This window comes from Meriones unguiculatus, chromosome 7, assembly GCF_030254825.1.
Source record: "Meriones unguiculatus strain TT.TT164.6M chromosome 7, Bangor_MerUng_6.1, whole genome shotgun sequence".
NCBI classification, from domain to species: domain Eukaryota; kingdom Metazoa; phylum Chordata; class Mammalia; order Rodentia; family Muridae; genus Meriones; species Meriones unguiculatus.
The window spans coordinates 68,249,974-68,264,229 of record NC_083355.1 but is presented as its reverse complement, the minus strand read 5'-3'; positions in this window follow the sequence as shown (position 1 = coordinate 68,264,229).

Genomic DNA, 14,256 nt, shown 5'->3' with positions numbered 1-14,256 from the left:
CAGTTTCCAGGGAAGGATACTCATTTCAGAGCACAAATTTAAAAGAACCATAACAAGAAACAGAACTCCCTTCTGACGCTTCCAAGCTCCCACTAGGATGGAACCAAGACTGTCTCCAGCTCCTGGACAAGGGTAAGAACTGAATTGGTCACATTAGGGGTGCTTGCTCTAAAACTACATGATGTGTTTGTATCTCCTGTTGTTGCTCCTTCCCACACAAATGGCAAGCTTATCTTTATCAAAATATTTACCTTACACTAGTAAACATAAATATAGAAACCTATTTAAGATAATATACTGGTGCTATGAAGAAATCGGAAAGCAAAGTGAATGAGTGAGTAATAGTAATTGGGGAGTAAGTAAAAGGGGAGTAAGTTTTTTTTTTTTTTTTTTTTTTTTTCCTCTTCAGCACAAGTGCCCTTGATGAATATTTTTCTAGGAAGATGCTGTTTACTTAGACTTTGGAAAGAAATGTAATTCCATCTGTAGGATGGCACAGACTCAAAGATTTTCAGGCAAGAAAGTCTCTTGTGTCCTGACTCAGAAACACATGGCAGGCACTAGAAAACTGGGGTGGTAAGCAAATTAGAACAGGGCTGAGCATGGAGAAGGATGGGCAGGCCAAGTATTGGGAGTCAGTGGAGCAAAACTGAGCATGAACATCAGCCCACTGTCAGTAGGCGAGTGCTGGGCAGCTTAGAATGACAGAAGGATTTGACCTGTGTATTCTTTAGAGCACAAAATAACTTTGGTGGACATTAGATGCTGGTGAGAAAAAACAACAACAACATACAAATGTATTTTCATCGATGAATCCAACTAACTAGCAAATGCAAGATGCTTTATTTGAATAAATATTTTCTGGATGCTTCTAAGTTTATCAAGTATATTTGATGTTATTAATTCATTCATTCTTTTATTTATATAATTTGCAAAAATTATTGAATCTCTAGTGCTATATAACTTTGCTAGATACTATAAGATTAACAGAAAACAAGAGATAAAAGTCAGATACAAAATGATAAATATTTACATTATCAGTAAAATTTACCATATTAATACAAAACAAAAATATTGAGTAATTGCTGGAAAGCATAGAAATTTTGTTTTAACAACTGCCTTCTGTTTATTCCCATCATGTCTTTGCACAGTCTCATTCAGAATGGACCTTAGCTTTCCTCACTGCCTCTTTGGCCATGCACATACCCTGGGCATTTTGCCTTTGTTTCGCAATGACTGCTTTGTTGACTTCCATCTGTTTGGGCTTGCTGCAGCTGTTTGGTGGGCTTTGGAGAATTATTAAAGGGATTTAACTATCTGTTTGCAGTTTATTAGAGAGAAAGTGTTAATTTGCTTCTTAGCATTTTTAATTACCTCTGGAAACCTCTAAGCATCTTTGCAGTAATTCTGGGAAAATTCCTGTTTTGTATTGAGTGCAATGATATAATTATCCTTTCAGACTTTGGCATGATCAGTTACTTGTTGTGTAAACTGGAGAAACACGTAAAACATAATTTAAAAATTTCCCTGGGTTTTCCCCAGCATATCTGCACAAATGACAATAGTTTATTATTTATAGTTTGTTTAAGAGTAGAGTAGTATAGTGAGGGTTATAGCAAACAACATACATGACCATCACTTCTTAAAGAATTTGCTGTTATTGTAAATATGTTGTTTTCTAAACACTGAGAATTATCTATTGAGTTTTATATAAATGATTTTCTTAACTGTTCTCATTAGTTTGAAAAAGGTGTACTTCAATAGTAGCAAAATAATCACCATGGAGTCATATTTTAAATATGATTTTAAATTTTAGTTTTAGAAAGAAGGAATGTTTATTTTCTCAAAGAATAATTGCTCCTTTGAACTATAATTATTGTTGTCATATATGTATTATATCTGTCAAAACTTATTTCACTTTTTTTAATGAGGCTGTATGGTATTTTATGCAGGTATCTCAAAGGTTAGAAAACATAGATAGATACTGACAGTGAATTCTGAAATGACATTAAGATTTGTGATTACAATAGCCCAAAGAAATAGAACTACATACAAACTGCTGATTTCTTTATATCTGGCTTGATGGGTTAAACTAGGTATTGAATGAATCTTATGTTATCACTAATACCTGCTAATGAGCCAGGTGCAGTGGTGCATGCCTGTAATCCTAGAACTAAGGGAAGCAGAGGCAGGCAGATCTCTGTGGATTCAAGACCATCCTGGTTTATCAAGTGAGTCCAAGGCAGCCAAGCTTACACAGAGAAATTCTGTATTTAAAAACAAGTAACCAAAAATCAAAACCAAACAAGGCAAAACAAAAAGACCTTTTTGGGGGAGATACTAGGACCTGGAGAGGACAGGAGCTCCACAAGGAGAGCAACAGAACCAAACTATCTGAGCACAGGAATCTTTTCTGAGACTGATACTCCAACCAAGGACCATTTATAGAGATAACCTAGAACCCCTGCTCAGTTGCAGTCCATGGCAGCTCAGTCTCCAAGTAGGTTCCCTAATAAGAGAAACAGAGACTGTCTCTGACTTGAACTCAGTAGCTGGCTCTTTGACCACCTCCCTCTGAGGAGGGAGCACACTTGCCAGACCACACATGAGGACAATGCAGCCAGTCCTGATGAGACTGGATAAGATGGAAGGGGAGGAGGTCCTTCCCTATCAGTAGACTTGGAGAGGGAGATGAGGGAGGGAGGGTGAGATTGGGAGAGAATGAGGGAAGAGGCTACAGCTGGGACACACACAAAAAATGTAATTAATATTTAAAAAAGACCATTTACGGTTTGCTTTATAAAATCTAGAACAGTTAAATATTGGAGACTCGTTGTTTATCCAAAATTGAGTTTTGTCTGGAAGGTTTTTCATAAAGCATCTCAGATACCCTGTTGGAAGAGTACTATTTAACATTCTGGGACTAGGAAAATAAACTTGACATTCCTCACTTCATATCACTTGCTTGTACATTTTCTGATTTGGTCTCTTTTAGAATTTGTAAAGGAAACCAGCCAAGTTGCTTTAAAAATTATTCATCAGGGCTGGAGAGATGGCACGATAGTTCAGAGTGCTGGCTGTTCTTGCACACTACTGGGTTATTTTTTTTTTTATTTTTATTTTTTCCAGCAGTCATGTCACCATTCAACCTTCTCTAAGTGCAGTTCCAGGAAATCTGGTTCACTCTTCTGACCTTCTCCGGTACTAGTCACACAGAGAGTGCATGTGCATATATTCAGGCAAAATCTCATACACGTGAAATAAAATAAATAATTATAAAAATAGCTTTAAAAATAGCTGGTCAAATTTTACTCTAGGAGGGGCATTTTTGAGGAAGCTGTTCAGGTGAAGTCCATCAAGTTATTTAATTGAATTGAAAAAATGAAACAAAACCCAAAACAGATTCCTCCTGAACACACATAATGGTATTATACACACACACACACACACACACACACACACTCGCACACACACAGATAGAGAGAGGGAGAAAATGAGAGTGAAAGAGAGAGATTGTCTCAATCTTTAAAGTTCTTGCTTTATAGGATTGAGGACCTGAGCTTAATCCCAAGAATCATGTAACGGTTCTAGGTTTGGTTTCATAGCCTCATAATTCCAGCTGGGAATTTTCAAAGGGTAATATTTTCCCCGCTGGGAAAGCTGAGAAGGGATTCCTTACACTTACTGGTCTAGTACAACTTGTGAGTTCCAGGCAGATGAGATGTCACCTCTCAAAAGTGCTAGAATGAGGGTGACATTTTGGAGGTTGCACCTTGCTTTACATGCACATATACACACATGTAATTTCATCTGCATACCCACATTAAAAAGTATTAAATTTGTTTTTTGTGGGGAAAGGAGGATTTATTTTGTAACAGTGCATGAGTAAATTTTTATGAATTAAAGAATAAGATGAAACAAGATTTTCTTTAAAAATCTACAAAATAAAATGTTAAACTGCCATCACAAAATTTTAAATTAAATGAAGAAGGATTATTCTGGTTAGATTATTCAGGCTTATTTATTAATTTACGCTCCATTTCCTTCACTTAAAAAGCTTTCAATTTGTTTATAATGGATTACATTTAAGTATTACATTTATGTTTAACCATGTTGTGGTCATTTTTCTCCTGGCACTGTGGTCAAGGAATAATGACTCACTATACTCAAAATAATTTTTCAAATGCCTCTGCCATATAGCTCGACTCTTCTCTGACTAACTTTGACTTAAAATAACCCCATGTATTCTAATCTACATTTTTGCCACATTCCTGGTTACCTCTGCTCAGGTACCATGCACCTGTCCTCCTCACATCTTGCTCAGGGGAGTCTCTCACACCTGGCTCTATCCCAGAATTCTTTTTGCCTGCTGGATGTTCCACCTCCCATATCCTGCCTAAGCTATAGGCAATCAGATTTTTTTCATTGCCAGGTATTGCATCTGTACAATACATAAGATATTCTCTCAGTATTTCAGCCTTTATGTCCAATAAAAAACTCATTTTCTTTCAATTATAAACTATATTCAGTAATAACAATTATGAAAACTATAAGGTTTGATATACATTCACAATGTATTTGGGAACTTTGGAAAAAAATATTCTATTATTTATTCTAGCTTGTTGAGTTCAGAACCTAAATCATGTTCTATTGTAGCTTGTATTTAACAATCTAAAAACATCTTCTATATCTAAAAACATCTTAAATCCTAAACAATTTACTTAATTATAAGATTATAACCATCTATTTTTCAACTCCATCAGAGACTTGAGAAAAAAATAATGTTATCCTATCATGTAGGAAGTGCAAACAAGTGGCGTCCAATAAAAAAGAATTAACAAATATCCAGCTGCCTGGACAGTATCCCAAATTTCTCTCAATGTTGCAATATCATCTTCAGCCTTCTGTCCCCAAATATCTGACAGACATCTTTGTGAAGCAGGAATTATTTTTATTATTGCCATTTTTTTTTACAATTTATTTAATTTGTATCCAGCTGTAGACCCTCCCTTTTTCCCTCCAATCCCACCCTCCCTCCTTCTTCTTCCCCTATTCCCCTACCCTAGTCCACTGATTTATGAAGGACATGTTTACCCTGTATTGGCAGAAACCAGCTTTTGACTTTGTCTGCATTCCAGTTTTGCCCATTTTGTGCATCATTCTGTCTTCTTTTCAAGTAGGGGTGTTTTCTTTGCCTTCTAGCCTGTCACATTATAAGCCATGTTCTAATGGAGGTTCTTCAATGATCAACATCTTTTCCAAGACGAATGGTGTGCTGCTAAGAGCTTACATGTCTCAATGTTATATTAAATTAAAAAAAAAATAGATGTTGGGTTATATAATGTTTGTTATCAGCCCTAAGATTGTTACTGCCTTATTATCTAATGTGTTATCACAAATAATATGACATGGACACTGTTAGATTTTATAATTGCCTTATTTACCTTGGGTCAGGCAGCTATTTTACCTACACTGTCTCAGTAAATTCACCATCCATCTTACAACCCCCCCCCCCAACCCAATGCCATTCACCTTAATCATTTGTAGCTGGAGTACCTTACATCCATTATCTCTTTGCTTGCATTCTTCATCTGGGCCATTCCACTCCATGATTGGATTACTTCCTCTTAGCCCATATAGTTTCTTCTCCACGCTAACCTCCTATCATCCTCCTTCCTTCTCTATTCCTGACAGTCTGTTTCACATGATTCTCTTGTTCTAAAGCCTGGAAACCTTAGTCACACCTACCCCATTCTTTCCTGCCCATGTATAGGCTTTTTAATCAGCCAATCAGGTAGGTTTACACAACAGGATAGGTGTACCATATCCTGAGGGCCAGTAACATGCATCAAACCAACCTCCAACATTCAATGTCAAAAGACCTTAAATTAATTAAGAAAAAAATCTTTAAACTGCATATTCTATACTTTTCTGGGCTTTTGAAGACTGTCTATCTATCTATCATCTATTTATCTATCATCTATCTCTCTATCTATCTATCTATCTCTATATCAAATCTGAATAGACAAACATTGCTTGTTTCTAGTTATTTACTATTTTTTAACAATAGGATGTATATTTCTGTAATATAGCAGACTAGTATTTGACTTGACCATGAGTTTGATTGACTATTAATTCACATTTTTAACCATCCTAAATAGTTTGTAATAACAGCTTCTAAACGTACTGGAAGCAAACCTTGTATTTATAAATGAGTTCCATAGGTCTAATACCTTATACAACAGGTGAAACATATATACATATGTACATTACAAATAACTTTAAATTGTATCCATATTAAATAATCTATAGCAATATATAAAAAATAACCTTAATTTTCTATCAGTAGACAAATATCTATGTTAATGTACGCAAAAATAAACTTGTATTTGTTTCATACAAAATAAATATCAATATATAGGTTATTGGCTTCTAAAATATTCTTTGTTTTAAGAGCAGATTCAGTCCGGGTAGTGTGGGGCCTACCTGTAATCTCAGCACTTGGTGAGGCAGAGGCAAACAGATCTATGTGAATTTGAGCACAATCTGGTCTACAAAGCAAGTTCAGGAAAGCCAAGGCTACGCAGAAGAATCCAGTTTCCCGATGGTGAATGCTCTCTGTCAGGAACAATTCCACATTTGGCTAAGGCTGAGGATCTGGCTTGCTTCCATGTATGTGGACCTATCTGCATTGCCCACGTGGCACGCCTGGGTTGGCTACCCAGAGGCTATTTAAGCTGTGGGCTGGCTTTCCCCAGGGTCAGATGATTGTTCATGGTTCCTGAATAAACTGCATTGAAAAAAAAAAATCAAGGGAATAATTGGTGGATATTTGGGGTTTTTGTGATAGTAATTTGAATTAATAAATGGCATTTCCCATGCTATATATATATATTAAAAAATAATTATTTCAGTAAAAAATAGAATCCAGTTTCGCAAAACTAAACTAAACTAAACTAAACTAAAATAAAAAAAGATTTAAAAAATAAATAAAAAGTATAGACTCAATAATCTATCTCTTTATCTTCATAAACCTGCAATGGTAGAATATTTATTTTCATGTTCTAATGTCTTTGGTGTAGGAGGTACTCTGCATGTTACCAAAAGAGTAACATAAATACCATCCAGCTACAAACTCATTGATCTACAGTGATGTGCTCCCTGTAATATATGCTAGGACAATGATAGCCCAATGCTTGTGGGAATGACCATGTAATATCTGAATTGGCTTAAGGCCCATTCCATGAGATGGAATCATACCTAATATAGCTTGGGTAACCAAGAACCAAAGATGAGATAGCACATAGAGCTAAAGTAAAGTCAAAGAGTAGCTGTTCTTTAAAAATAATAAAAGTAGCAATAAAGTTACTTTTTATTTTTATTTATTTTTTTAATTTTAATTTAATTTTATTTTTAATTACACTTTATTTATTTTGTATTTCCCTCTAGTTCCCTCCCTTCCTCCCCCTTCTCCATGCATGCCACTCCCCAAGTCTACTGGTAGGAGAGGGTTACTTTTTCTTCCTTCTGATACTAGTCTGTTAGATCTCATCAGGAATGGCTACATTGTCTTCCTCTGTGGCGTGGTAAGACTGCCTCCCCCTCAGGGGAGGTGATCAAAGAGCAGGCCAATTGGTTCATGTCAAAGGCAGTACCTGTTCCCATTACAATGGAACCCACTTGGACACTGAACTGCCATGGGCTACATCTGTGCAGGGATTCTAGGTTATCTCCATGCATGGTACTTGGTTGGAGTATGAGTCTCAGGAAAGACCCCTGTGCTCAATTTTTTTGGTTCTGTTGCTCTCCTTGTGGAGTTCCTGTCCTCTTCAGCTATTACTATTTCCCACTTCTTTCATAGGATTCCATGCATTCTGCCTGAAGTTTGGCCATAAGTCTCAACATCTGCTTTGATAGTCTGCAGGGCAGAGGTTTTCAGAGGCCCTCTGTGGGAGGCTCCTAACTTGTTCCCTGTTTTCTTCTTCTTCTGATGTCTATCCTCTTTCACAATGGGGATTGAGCATTTTAGCCAGAGTCCTCCCTCTAGATTAGTTTCTTTAGGTGTATAGATTTTAGTAGGTTTATGCTATATTATATGTCTATATGAGTGAGTATATAGCATGTGGTTCTGTTTCTGGGATAGCTCACTCAGGATGATCCTTTCCAGTTCCCACCATTTACCTGCAAATTTCATAATTTCCATGTTTTTCATTGCTGAGTAGTATTCCATTGTGTAGATGTACCACAATTTGTTTTATCCATTCTTCAGTTGAGGGGCATCTGTGTTGTTTCCAGCTTCTGGCTATTACAAATAAAGCTGCTATAAACAAGGTTGAGCAAATGTCCTTATTGTGTACTTGAGCCTCTTTGGGATATATGCCTAGGAGTGGTATAGCTGGATCTTGAGGAAGCACTATTCCTAGTTGTCTGAGAAAGCGCCAGATTGATTTCCAGAGTGGTTGTACAGCAGTGGAGGAGGGTTCCCCTTTCTCCACAACCTCTCCAGCATGTGTTGTTACTTGAGTTTTTTGATCTTAGCCATTCTGATGGGTGTAAGGTGAAATCTCAGGGTCATTTTGATTTGCATTTCCCTGATGGCTAATGACATTCTTGTATACAAAAGACAAAAGGGCCGAGAAAGAAATTAGGGAAACAACACCCTTCACAACAGCCACAAATGACATAAAGTATCTGGTGTAACCCTAACCAAGCAAGTAAAAAACTTGTATGAAAAAAATTTCAAGTCTCTGAAGAAAGAATTAGAAGAAGATATCAGAAGATGGAAAGATCTCCCATGCTCATGGCTTGGCAGATTTAATATAGTAAAAATGGCCATCTTACCAAAAGCAGTCTACAGATTCAATGCAATTCCCATCTAATTACCAACACAACTCTTTACAGACCTTGAAAGAGAAATTGTCAACTTCATATAGAATAACAAGAAACCCAGAATTGCTAAAATAAAGTTACTTTTAAATATATTCTACTATCGTGACAGATCAGGGTCTTGCTCAGCCATTCACAGAGAAGCTTCCTCCTGCAGCAAATGAGAACAAATACAAAGACCCATAACTGGACATTATGCAGAGTATGAGAGACCTTAAAGCACAGAGTCCTAACTGCAATGGCTCAAAATTAATGTTGCTATAGACCTGGACTCTTGAGCATTTATGATCTTTATCCTTTCAATGACTAAACTTTGTTGTAAGCTTGACTGGACTTAGAATTATGTTGGAAACACATTTCTGGATATGTCTCTGAGTATGTGTCTAGAGTGATTTAACTGAGGAAGAAAGACCCACTTGAATGTGAGAGGCATTATTTCATATTCTTTCCTCTTGAAAGGAGAAAAAAAATCTGGTTGGTACCACAAGCCAACATGTTCTTGCTGTTATACTTTCACCATTCATGAAGAACTATATCCCCATTATCCAAAATAAAGCTATTCTTTAAGCTGCTTCCTGTCAGGTATTTAACAGCAGGACAACAAATAACAAACCATGTCTGGTCCTCTATAAAATAAAAATAACAAAAGATAAATAACATATCAGGAAACATTGATTCTATTTTTTTTCTGCATAAGGGAAGAGTTTGTTTCCTTTTTCTTCACTATCAACTCTTTCATATAGTCGGCACAAGAGGTATAAAGCAACCCCTTTAACCCAAGAATCCACTGTTCTTTCAGAAAGCAGAAAGTATAGCCTGGGAACTTGTGGGTATTCATTGAAACAAAAGGAAACCATGAAATATTTAACTTTATAATTGAAAGGGCATTGTCAACATTTAAACATATTTTCAGCTTCATTTGTATACAGGTAAACAAATAAAGTGAAGTACAATCACTTCTCAAATATCCTTTATTATTCTCTTCTATAAACTTGAACAAACATTATCATGTAACACGCGGACCATGGCTTTACATACCTACCTGGCAATTAGCACCCAAGAAGAGTATTTTTGTTATTACTACTATGATTGTTATTTTGTTCCTATTCCAGGTGAGAAAACATTAGTAAGAAAGCTAGTGTAAAGTATGAAAAAGAAATCATTAACTTGGAAGTTATTTGGATGCAGAACAATTATGTTTTTAAATTTAATTATATTAATATATTTATTTATTACAATTTATTCACCTTGTATCCCCTCTGCAGCACCCTTGCTTATCTCCTCCCAGTCACAATCACTCTCCCTCTTATTTCTTTATGCCCTTTTCTTCATCCCCTGATAGGGGAAGACCTCCTCCTATCTGACCCTAACTCATCAGGTCTCATCAAGACTGACTGCATCATCTTCCTCTGTGGCCTGGCAAGACCACAACCCCAGGTGGAGGTAATCAAAGAGCTGGCCACCACTGAGTTCATGTCAGAGACAGTCCCTGCTCCCCTTAGTGGTGGATCAATGGAATCGAATTGAAGATCCAGAAATAAACCCACACAGATACGGATACCTGATTTTTGACCAAGATGCCAAAACCATACAATGGAAAAAAGATAGCATCTTTAACAAATGGTGCTGGTCTAACTGTATGTCTACATGTAGACATATGCAAATAAACCCATATTTATAACCCTTCACAAAATCAAAGTCCAAGTGGATCAAATATCTCAACATAAAACCAAACAAACTATATCTAGTAGAAGAAAAAGTGGGGAAGAGCCTAGAACTCATTGGCACAGGAGACAACTTCCTGAACAGAACACCAACAGCACAGGCTTTAAGAGCAACAATCAATACATGGGACCTCATGAAACTGAAAACTTCTGTAAAGCAAAAGACATTGTCATCAAAACAAAACGACAGCCTACAGACTTGGAAAGGATCTTCACCAACCCTACATCTGACAGAGGGCTAATATCCAGTATATATAAAGAACTCAAGAAGTTAAAAACAATAAATCAAGTAATCCAATTAAAAAAAAATGAGGCACAGAGTTAAACAGAGAACTCTCTGTAGAGGACTGTAGAATGGCAGAAATACACTTAAAAAAAAATGCTCAACGTCCTTAGCCATCAGGGAGATGCAAATCAAAACGATCCTGAGATTTCACCTTACACCCATCAGAATGGCTAAGATAAAAAACTCAAGTGACAACACATGCTGGAAAGGATGCGGAGAAAGGGGAACCCTCCTCCATTGTTGGTGGGAATTTAAACTTGTACAACCACTTTAGAAATCAACCTGGCGCTTTCTCAGATAAATAGTGATTCCTCAAGATCCAGCTATATCACTCCTAGGCATATATACAAAAAATGCTCAGGTACACAACAAGGACATTTGCTCAGCCCTGTTTATAGCAGCTTTGTTCGTAACAGCCAGAAAACCTGAAAACAACCCAGATGTCCCTCAATGGAGGAATGGATATAGAAATTGTGGTGCTTTTACACAATGGAATACTACTCAGAAATTAAAAACAAGGAAGTCATGAAATTTGCAGGCAAATGTTGGGACCGAGAAAAGATCATCCTGAGTGAAGTGTACCAGAAGCAGAAAGACACACATAGTAGATACTCACTTATATAGACCTATAAGATAGGATAAATATACTGAAATCTATTAACCTAAAGAAGATAAAACAAGAAAGAGGAATCGAGGAACAATTACCAATCCTCACTTAGAAAGACAAATGTGATGGACATTGGATGTAGGAGAAAACATGTAACAGGACAGGAGCCTACCACAGACAGCCTCTGAAAGACTCTACCTAGCAGTGTATCAAAGCAGATATTAAGACTCACAACCAAACCATCGGCAGAGTGCAGGAAATCATATGAAAGAAGGGGGAGTTAGTAAGACCTGGAGAGTACAGGTGTGCCAAAAGGACGAAATATATCAGGGCACAGGGTTCTTTCATGAGACTGTTTTTCCAATCAAGGACCATGTATGGATATAATCTAGAACCCCTGCTCTGATAGAGCTCATGGTACCTCAGTGTCCAAGTAAGTTCTCTAATAAGGGGAACAGGGACTATTTCTGACATGAACTCAAAGGCGAGCTCTTCCTCTATGCCCTCACAAGGGAGTAGCAGCTTTGCTAGGCCACAGAAGAGGACATTGCTGCCAGTCCTGAAGAGCTTGATAAGCTAGGCTCAGATGGAGGTGGAGGAGGTCCTCCCCTGTTAGTGGACTTGGAAAGGGGCAGAGAGAAATTCAGGGAGGGAGGGTGGGACTGGGAGGGAATGAGGGAGGGGGCTACAGCTGGGATACAAAGTAAATAACCTGTGATTAATATAAAAAATAAATAAATTAAGAAAAGAAAAGCATATGAACATAACATTTCAAAATTCAACACACTGTGTTCTTCACTGAGGAATCTTGAATGGCTCTGATCTTGCACAAGTGCTAGAGATTAAATGATTTGGGAAAACTAATGGAATTATTTTTCGTTTCCTTTTTATTACTGTTTAAAATAAATGATCCCTCTGAAAACAACAGTAAGGTAGCTCTAACTTTGCAGAAAGTAAAGCAGAGTGGTTACATGTATTCACTCTATCAGGCACTTGCAAAGATTTTCAGCTAAAAACTTAGGTAATTTTATAATTAATTTTTCCTTTTAATTTCACTTTCTCAGTTCACTTAGAGGACACGGTTTACTGCATTGTTTATGTGCCCCAAACTTGTCTATCCCAGGTAGACTCCCACCTTCTAGTTCCATATATGTTCTGAAGTATATTTGAATAGAAACTGTCCACAAAGGGAATTTTTTCATGGCTGTCAAAGGGAAGATATACTTACTGTATTGTCAGTATAGGACTGTATATGTGGCTCAATACAGATCAGTATCCTAAGATCATTAAGCAAGTATGCATTTGTATACACAGGTGAAGGTGCTAGGTTTTCAATTACATTGTTTTTTAATTTTGTTTAGTATTTTTTGTTTTCTTTTTAAATATGTGAGAAGTTATTTATTATACTGTTAAGGAGCACAGATTACAATTGGCATGTGCTCTGAGTCAAATCTTACTCAAATGTAAGGAGAAACAAGGAACAGAATCTACAGATCTGCAGATATAATATACTTTTCTTCTTTATGCTTTTTCCAGTTAAAGGAGGGAAAGTGTATATCCCAAGCCAGTGCGAATCCCAGGATTCTAAGCCATTCCTTATGCTTGCCTGTTTCAGTATCACTCATATTTTCCTTGTTAATCTAGACACTTTTTTTCATGAAAGAATTAGATACACCTTTTGCAGTGCTGCCAATAATGAAGTGAAGGAAAAAATACAGAGGGAGTTGACAGTAATAAGAACACAGCAACAACTGAAGGTCACCAAGGTCACCTCAGTCAAAGACAAGATGGTGGTGTTTTTTGGGCTCTGGTGGATGTAGTTCTCATTGAATTTGCTAACTATTTCTAAGTGTAGGTGCCTGTAGCCTGTGTGAAGAAGTGATATTTATAAATAAGTTTCTAAGGAGTGGTTAGAACCTACAGCATGTGCCCTCTAGTTCAGGCTTGTACAGTAAGGCTGTTTCAATGTGGGGTGTTAAGTAGAATAAAGAGTTCTGGTGATGGGCTGGAGAGATGGCTCAGTGGTTAAGAGCACTGTCTGCTCTTCCAGAGGTCCTGAGTTCAATTCCCAGCACCCACATAGTGGGTCACAACCATCTATACCCTCTACTGCCCTCTTAGAGCACTAATATGCACAAAATAAATAAATAAAATCTTTAAAAAAAGAGTTCTGGTGAAGCCTGGACACAACCCAGATGTCCCTCAACGGAGGAATGGACCTAGGAGAAAAGAAGTAACAGGACAGGAGCTTACCACAGAGGACCCCTGAAAAAGACTCTACCTAGCAGTGTGTCAAAGCAGATACCAAGACTCATAACCAAACCTGTGGCAGAGTGCAGGGAACCATATGAAAGAAGGGGGAGTTTGTATGACATGGAAAGAATAGGAGCTCCACAAGGACCAAATATATCTGGGCACAGGGGTCTTTTCTGAGACTGATACTCCACCAAGGACCAGGTATGTCTATAACCTAGAACCTCTGCTCAGATGAAGCCCGTGGTAGCTCAGTAGCCAATTGGTTTCCCATAGTAAGGGGAACAGGGACTATTTCTGACAGGAACTCAATGGCAGGCTCTCTGACCTCCCTACCCTCCAAGGGAGGAGCAGTCCTGTTAGGCCACAGAGGAGGACTTTGCAGCCAGTCCTGAAGATACCTGATAAAACAGGATCAGATGAATGGGGAGGAGGCCCCCCCCATCAGTGGACTTGGAAAGGGGCACGGTGGAGATGAGGGAGGGAGGGTGGGATTGGGA